The 7,348-nt window shown below is 36.7% G+C and overlaps 1 long non-coding RNA gene across 1 annotated transcript; it reads right to left on the minus strand.

Annotated features, from left to right (window-relative positions):
• Positions 1 to 922: 922 nt before the first annotated feature.
• Positions 923 to 6,748, minus strand: LOC113084496 (uncharacterized). Its single transcript, XR_003283771.1, has 3 exons — positions 6,491 to 6,748; positions 4,969 to 5,060; positions 923 to 980 (listed from the first exon to the last, which is right to left on the minus strand). It is a non-coding gene; the product is annotated as an uncharacterized LOC113084496 (long non-coding RNA).
• Positions 6,749 to 7,348: the final 600 nt, after the last annotated feature.

Consider the following 7,348-nt stretch of genomic DNA (forward strand, 5'->3'; position numbering starts at 1 on the left):
AAAGGATTTTAATCTGCCAGTTTGCACACACTTATAATGAAACTGTGTTCAAATTTCATCAGTCTTATTGGTTCTTCCGTACACATGAGGTGTAAGAGCCGTGTAGAAATGCAATCAACACTTGCTGACACTGCCAGACTTTTATTGGAGGCTAAGATTCACCACAAAAATTAAATCACAGTCAATGAACATGTTTCCCAATCATCATTAGCTGACCAGGGAAACAAGTTTCATTGAACTCTATTGATAATGACAGAACTTGCGATGATATTTGGTTTTGGGAAACGCACCCTTGTGGGGTTTTTAGTTTCCTTGCATTGGGGGATTTTGCTAGGCTCAAGTCAAGAGATTACCTTCAAAATATGGCTCAGGTTTCAGAAGCTCTAAACTGACAATCCTGAGCATTGAAGCTCTAGCATAAGTTTCTGTGCATAGAGCTTCTAACACATTAAAACTGTCTTTCTGCTCTGCAAAAAAAAAAAACATTTTAGTTCATAAGTCAGAAACATCTTTCATGTTGGAAAGTTTTGAACTTCAGCCATTGCCTAAGCAAGTTTCTCTCACTGAGAGGAAGTTTTTCAGCATATGTGGGCTTGTTATAGCTTCATCTTGACCAGAAGCACTAACTATGGCATTAGGTCTATAGGAGTCTTTGTGTGTTTTTGTCTGTCCACCAGGTGCAAATCACAAGTTGTCCAATTGAAAAGAAATGTGTCATTACCAGCACCCTCATGTTTGCCTGTTTACCCCCGTTCCCTACCACTGCCAAACTAGCGCCCTGGTGGATAAACGAAAATAAACCAAATCCCAAGGGAAGTTGGGTGTTTGTGGTTTGGTTGAGTGTTGAGAGGCTCAGTCTCTAGGATACTCACGGGAGGTTGCTTGCGTTTGCGGCCCAGGCCGTACACCTTTGCCGGACAGTGAGTGCAGAGCGAAGGCATCTCGTCAATAATCACGGTGTCCATTCTAGAGCTCTCATTCTAAAACAGACAGAAATGCACATTAATTAACTATTATTGCTTGACCAGAGCCCTTACTGGCTCATATTCTAGCTCTCCGGCACATGGCCATTTTGAGTTCCATTGATAATATAAATAAAAGTATTATTTATTTTGTAATATTGTAATTTTCAATGGGTCACATTATTCGTTTCATTCCAAAACTTTTTCCAAATACACTTAAGAAAACTGTAGATATTTAATTTGAATTCTACTGATATAAGATATATGATATGAAATTTTTGTATTATTTTTTTTTACTAGGGACACACAATATAGTGGTACAGTTATCAGCCTATTTTAAGTTTTTTATGTTTCACTTTTTGGAGATAGATTCATAGAATTCATAGATTCATGTTCAAAGGTTTGTGGGGTTGGTAAGTTGTTTTTCGAAGTCTTTTATGCTTGCCAAGGCTGCATTTATTTGATCAAAAATACAGTAGAGACATATTATTGTGAAATATTAGGAAAATTCTAATTTGTTTTCTATTGTAATTTTTTTTCCGGTGATGGTAAAGCTGAAATTACAGCAGCCATTACTTCTGTATTTAGTGTCACATGATCCTTTAGAAATTGCTCAAGAATAATTAATTATTATTATTATTATTTTTATTTATTTATTTTTTTTTTTAAAGGTGTTTAATATTTTGTGGAAACCATGATTTTTTTCAGGATTCTAGAGATTTTAAAAGAACAGCATTTATTTAAAATAAAGGTATTATTATTTATTTATTTTTATAATAAAAATAGTGTATTTGTGCCTTCTCATTTCTCTATTTTTACATTTATATTATTATCATCCAGTGCTCACTTGAATGTAATCTTTAAAAATATTAATAATTCATTAGCACTGGTTAATGTGATGTTAATCTCAAAATTAACATCCATTTTTCATACTGTAAATTATAATGTTGTAATGCTGAAGACGTTTCACAATGTTATTATCTTTACTGCATTTTTGATCAAATAAAGATGTCCAAAAAAAACTTACCAACCCCGCAAACTGGTATCCAAAACTTGATACAGATAATTAAAAAATACACATATTTTTAAATATTTAATATCGGCCGATAACTGATACGATATCACTATATTTGTGTCCATATAATATTATTTTTTTATGCATGTAAAAAAAATTGTAGAGTTAAAAAATGTAGAGTTAAATATTGTCCATTTTATAATTTTATCAGCCAAAACATGAAAATAATTATCAGTTTATCAGCATTGGAAAGAATTTGAATATCGGTTCATCCTTTTTTATTTATTTTTTTACAGTAACTTAACCACACCAAAATATTGCAGTTGAAACCAAGACCTAATTTTTTTAATGAAAAGATTTATAATATCATTCTACATCTCTTACGTCAAGGTTACTTAGATAATGAGAAAAGCCAGTGTTTGAATGGCATCTTCCTAGCAGAGATAAAGTGCGGTTTGATACAGCCGTGGAGAGATGCTGAACTCTCTGGACTCTTTCCTGACACAATTACAAAGACATTCAGTGGTTCATTCTCTCCCCTTATTCACTTTCTCTTTGTTTAACACAACTGTGTCCTCCCTCCTCAACAATAGCCACCCTCAGTCCAGCCAAGCACCCTAGGGTGGACGGGAGAGAAAAGATGATCCTAATGTAGCCGCTGCAGCAGCTTCAGGGCTGGGCTGAATGAAACCACCGGCTCTAAATCAGAATGCTAATGAGGATGCTGTCCCCGTCTGCCATGACTACTGAGAAGTCCAGCATGGCTGAAAGATGGCGGGACACCGTTGGAATTTCTTCTTATAAATGCATAACAAAACTGATATGAATCTAAATAAGCAGAGTACAAATAGCACCTCAAGTACTAAGATAAGCATTAGACACAGATGCCTTAAAAATGCACAATTAAACTCAAATGTAAATTATATTTTAAATTATTAAAATATATTCATATTTAAAATGTGATGCATATTTATTTCTTTTATTTTTCCATTAATCTATTCATTTAACATCTGAATTCTGGAGAGTTAGCATTCACTCTATTCGTGTGAAGGTCTTTCCACATATTTTATGACTAATAAACCCTGCTAGCCTCACGCAATGTTCTCATTACGATACAAATAAACAAACAACGTGTTTAAACAAACAAAAACAAAGGGTGTGCACAGAAATCGACATTGCCTTGTGTGAACTCAGTAACACTGTCTACATCCTTGCTCTATTTCTGTCGGCAGCCAGTTATTTAAGGCAAGAACTGTTGCCAAGCAACAGGACTGCGAGCGTAGCGCGGGTCCATGGGTGCAGGGGCAGGGAAGAATGAATTCCCCCGTAAATCAGGCGAACGGCAGCCTCTCCAACACAAGCCAACACCCACGTCACTAAACACTCGTACGAAACAGAGTAGGCACCATCTCTGATAACAGTGTACTCATGTTTACTATTTATGTTGACCAGAGCCTCTACGGTGACACCTGATAGCCCCGCAAGTCACCGCCATGGAAATAAATCACGACAAATTATCATGATACATCATACTGAATGAAATACCGTACTGATGGATTTGAGGAGAGACTTAAAGGGACAGTTCACCCAAAAATGTTATTCTGTGAAATGTAAAACAAGATGCTTTCAGAAATATGTTTTTACTTTTGTTCATACAATGAAAGTCACCAAAACTGTTTGGCTCTTCATGAGGGTGAGTAAATGACGACAGAATTTTCATTTTTGGGTGAACTGGCCCTTTAATTTTGATACGAAACGTGTCAGACATCTGGAAAATGGAAATGGGTAAAAATTAATCATGCAAGAAAATGAATGAATATGCATTTATTCAGGAAAACAAACACTTTAACAAGTAATCTATTTGGTATAGATGCAAATAAGACTATTTAAGACTTAAATTTATGAACAAATGAACGCATAATGAGTAAAAAAGTACTGTTAGCAGTTGCTCCTACTGGCTGAATATTATAACGTGTTCAAGTCACGTCATAATTACTGCAATTACTAGGACTTTCTAGTCTGAGTTGTTCACATCCTCCGAATTATGGCACTAATAGTATTGCCCAAATGTATCGGTTTAATCAACAGAAAAAACACAATACATCAAGTAACGTTTTTTACTCAAATTTATAAACATCTAGTTTATTCCGCGCAACATTAGATAATTATTCACCTTTGTGCTAGCAACATTAAACTGTATTGTACGGCTTTTGTTTCTTTCAGAATATTCTTTGTATTCTTGCATTATTAAGAAATCAACAATACGCAATGATAGGATAATTAATAAACAGACATTTCGAGTGTTTCTACGTGATGTTGAAGCTGTCAGGTGGAACAGGTTGGAAGATCTCACAAAATGTTTCAAGTTGTAATTGTGAGTTCTACAAAGATGTGAAGGATATTTTGCAAGTAAGAATCTCATAATTACGGTATTTCCACGATGGCATGAACGCACCGGTAACACTTTACTTAAACCCTTGTATAATGCATTATTAAGGGTTATTAAAGGGTATAATGCATTATAATTATTCATAACGTGCATTGTAATATATTGTATCATGTTGTAAATAATTATAACTGAATTTGGAATGCATAGTGTAACAATGAACTGATAAGTGTTATAATATATTAACTGTGATTACAATTATTCATGAGATTGTACGATGCATTATAAGGTGTATTACAAGGCATAATTAAATTAATGCATACTTTTATAATGCGTTATACATAAAGGCTTTAAGTCAAATTTTACCAACATACCTTTATGCTAGTTAACATTAAAAATGCCAGAATCATTAATATTAGTTTAAGGATTGCGTGTTGCATGAAGATTCATAACATGTCACCACCACTTTTGAAATTATTGTAACAACATTTTTACAAAATTCTAGTTTTGGCATATGCAAACTAAAGCTTTTCGAAACACAAGACACTTCAGTGACAGATGTGGTAGTTAGCCTAAAAATGTCCAGGGACTCATTAACCTCTTACCATTTGATTTCCGTTCGTGTCACAGTTGATGTCGGAGCTCTTGAATGCGGCGGCGGTGGTAACTGAGCTGGACGGCATCGCCAAATGAGTGACTGTTGAATACAATGCAAAAGAAAATAAAAATAAAAGATGAAAAATAGGGGATAAAATGATGACCCTCCTTCTCTAGGATCCCCTGTGGAAAGGAACACAATAATCAGAAGAAACTGCACTCGGATACAATTTTCAGAATAAAAAGACACATTCAGAAGATCAGAATAATACACTCATTTCACAATAAAAAGTTGCCCTCATATAAGATGAGGTGCTTTCAAACTTATAATGCCAAACAGACTTCTTAATGTCTGATAAGTGAATAAAACATTGGTGTGTATTCAAATAATTGGGAATTGTGCATGGGAAATCAACCTTAATTACATTTAATGTTTCAATCTAATGCACGAGAAAATAATATATTGTTGACTCGAAAAACCCTTCTCTGAGGTGAAATACGAACTCTTTACTTCATGGTATTTCCCTTTTTCTTCCTCAGAGCGGTTTTAAAGTGATCTGTACATTTTATTCTTCACTCCCATGTATGTGTGCCTCACTGTGCTTTCTCTACAAGTAGGACACCAAAGTCCCATGAAATTAGATTTAGAGGTCAATAAATTAGGCGACTCTATAGTTAAAGGAATAGTTCACCAAAAAAAATGAATAATCTGTGTTCTGAATTCTTAACGTACTGTAATGTACTTCCAAACTCTTTTCTTCCAGTGAAAAAAAAAGAGGTTTATCAGAATGTCCATGCCGTTCTTTTCCAGACAATTAAATTCAGTAGTGACCAGGGGGCTGTGAAGCTCCAAAATTGACAAGAAGCATCATAACAGTCATCTGAATGACTTGTGCGCTATATCAAAATTTATATTATAACTTTCTTAGTGAACCAATTTTTTTTTTTTTTTTTTTAACTCTGAAATCTTAATAACGTTTACAGTTTTATTCAAATATTACATATTTGAGGCTTGACATCTATTATGTCAAACTTCTTATAGTGTCACTGGCTTGTGAATAAATGACAATATTTAAATTTTTGGGTGAACTATCCCGTTACTCTTTTTCCAGAATTTAAAAAAAAAAAAATCACAGTAGTAACCATACAGTAGTTTCTGCCCATACCCATAAGGTGAGCTGCCTACCTAGACAACACTTTGGAGCATCTTAAGCGCGTCTTTTGGCATTTTGGGGGCATCATAAGCGCGTGCGGAACATAATGATGATCAAAAATGCTGTCTAGGTAACGTTAGGCAGCTCGCTAGGTTTTGAAACAGCCATTGTTTCGAGGAGCTGCAAATGAACGCTCGTCAAGTTCAAGCGCATATCGCGGTGTATTAAGTCGCACATCTGTATGAGCAGGAAAAACCACTGGCCACATCGAGCCGCCCCCCACCGTATCGCCCCGAAAAAACGGCCAGCCCCACGGCGGAGACTTATTTCTATGGCGGCTTAAGGTTCTAGAAAAGCGGATCTCAGTGTTAATTACCCGCTTCGCCAAGTTCCAGGCCTGACCCCTTTTTGTTTTGTTTTTTTTGTTTTCGCTGACTCCCGGATCCTCCTTCTGCTTCGCTCTCCCCGTCCTCCACCGCCTCCCCAGCCGGCCAGCTCTCCTCCGGATGCTCCGCTGCTCACGCTGACTGCAGCAGAGGCCAGCGCTCCAGCAGCTCCGCGCGGGTCCTAAAGTCAGTCGAGTATGGGTCACGTTACACGGCTGATTTCACGCAGCCACCATGTTGAAATCGAAAGCGAGGCTTCGGTGACAAGAAACCCGGAAGTATCGCGTTGCATTGCGGGGAAGTGTGTGATTTCGTCATCAATTAACCTCTTCGCAATCGCAAGTTACACAAACTATTCTGCAGGGCTCTCAAGTTTTGAACTGAGTTCAGAGTGAGATTTTGCCCGCGGTCGCGATGGCGGCAGGGGTTTGATGGGGACGGGTGTCTGATCTCATAAATGACACATATTCTTACAAATAAAATAATATTTATTTAATTCAGCATTTATTTGTGTGTGTGTGTGTGAGAGAGAGAGAGAGAAAAAATGGTCAGTGCTGTTTATAGTAGGTGTTGGTAGCTGGTTTTGAGGCCAGGGGTTGGTGGCTCCCATTTGAATCACTGTGGTTCCAGGCCAGCCATTTTTCACAGTTCCATCAAGTGCTAAACTGTTCCTGGTTTAGGTCTTGTTTAATCCCACCATGGAGAAAACCCTCTCAGCATAGGTTTGAATGAGCAAGCACTAACACTAATGCAGCTATTTTAGAAAGCCTCCCTGCTTATGTCCCTCACACCTTGATGGACACAGGAGTTATCTTGTCTGCAGACTAAGCACCAGTAAAAAGAGCTGG

Source organism: Carassius auratus, unplaced genomic scaffold (assembly GCF_003368295.1).
Source record: "Carassius auratus strain Wakin unplaced genomic scaffold, ASM336829v1 scaf_tig00040150, whole genome shotgun sequence".
NCBI lineage: Eukaryota > Metazoa > Chordata > Actinopteri > Cypriniformes > Cyprinidae > Carassius > Carassius auratus.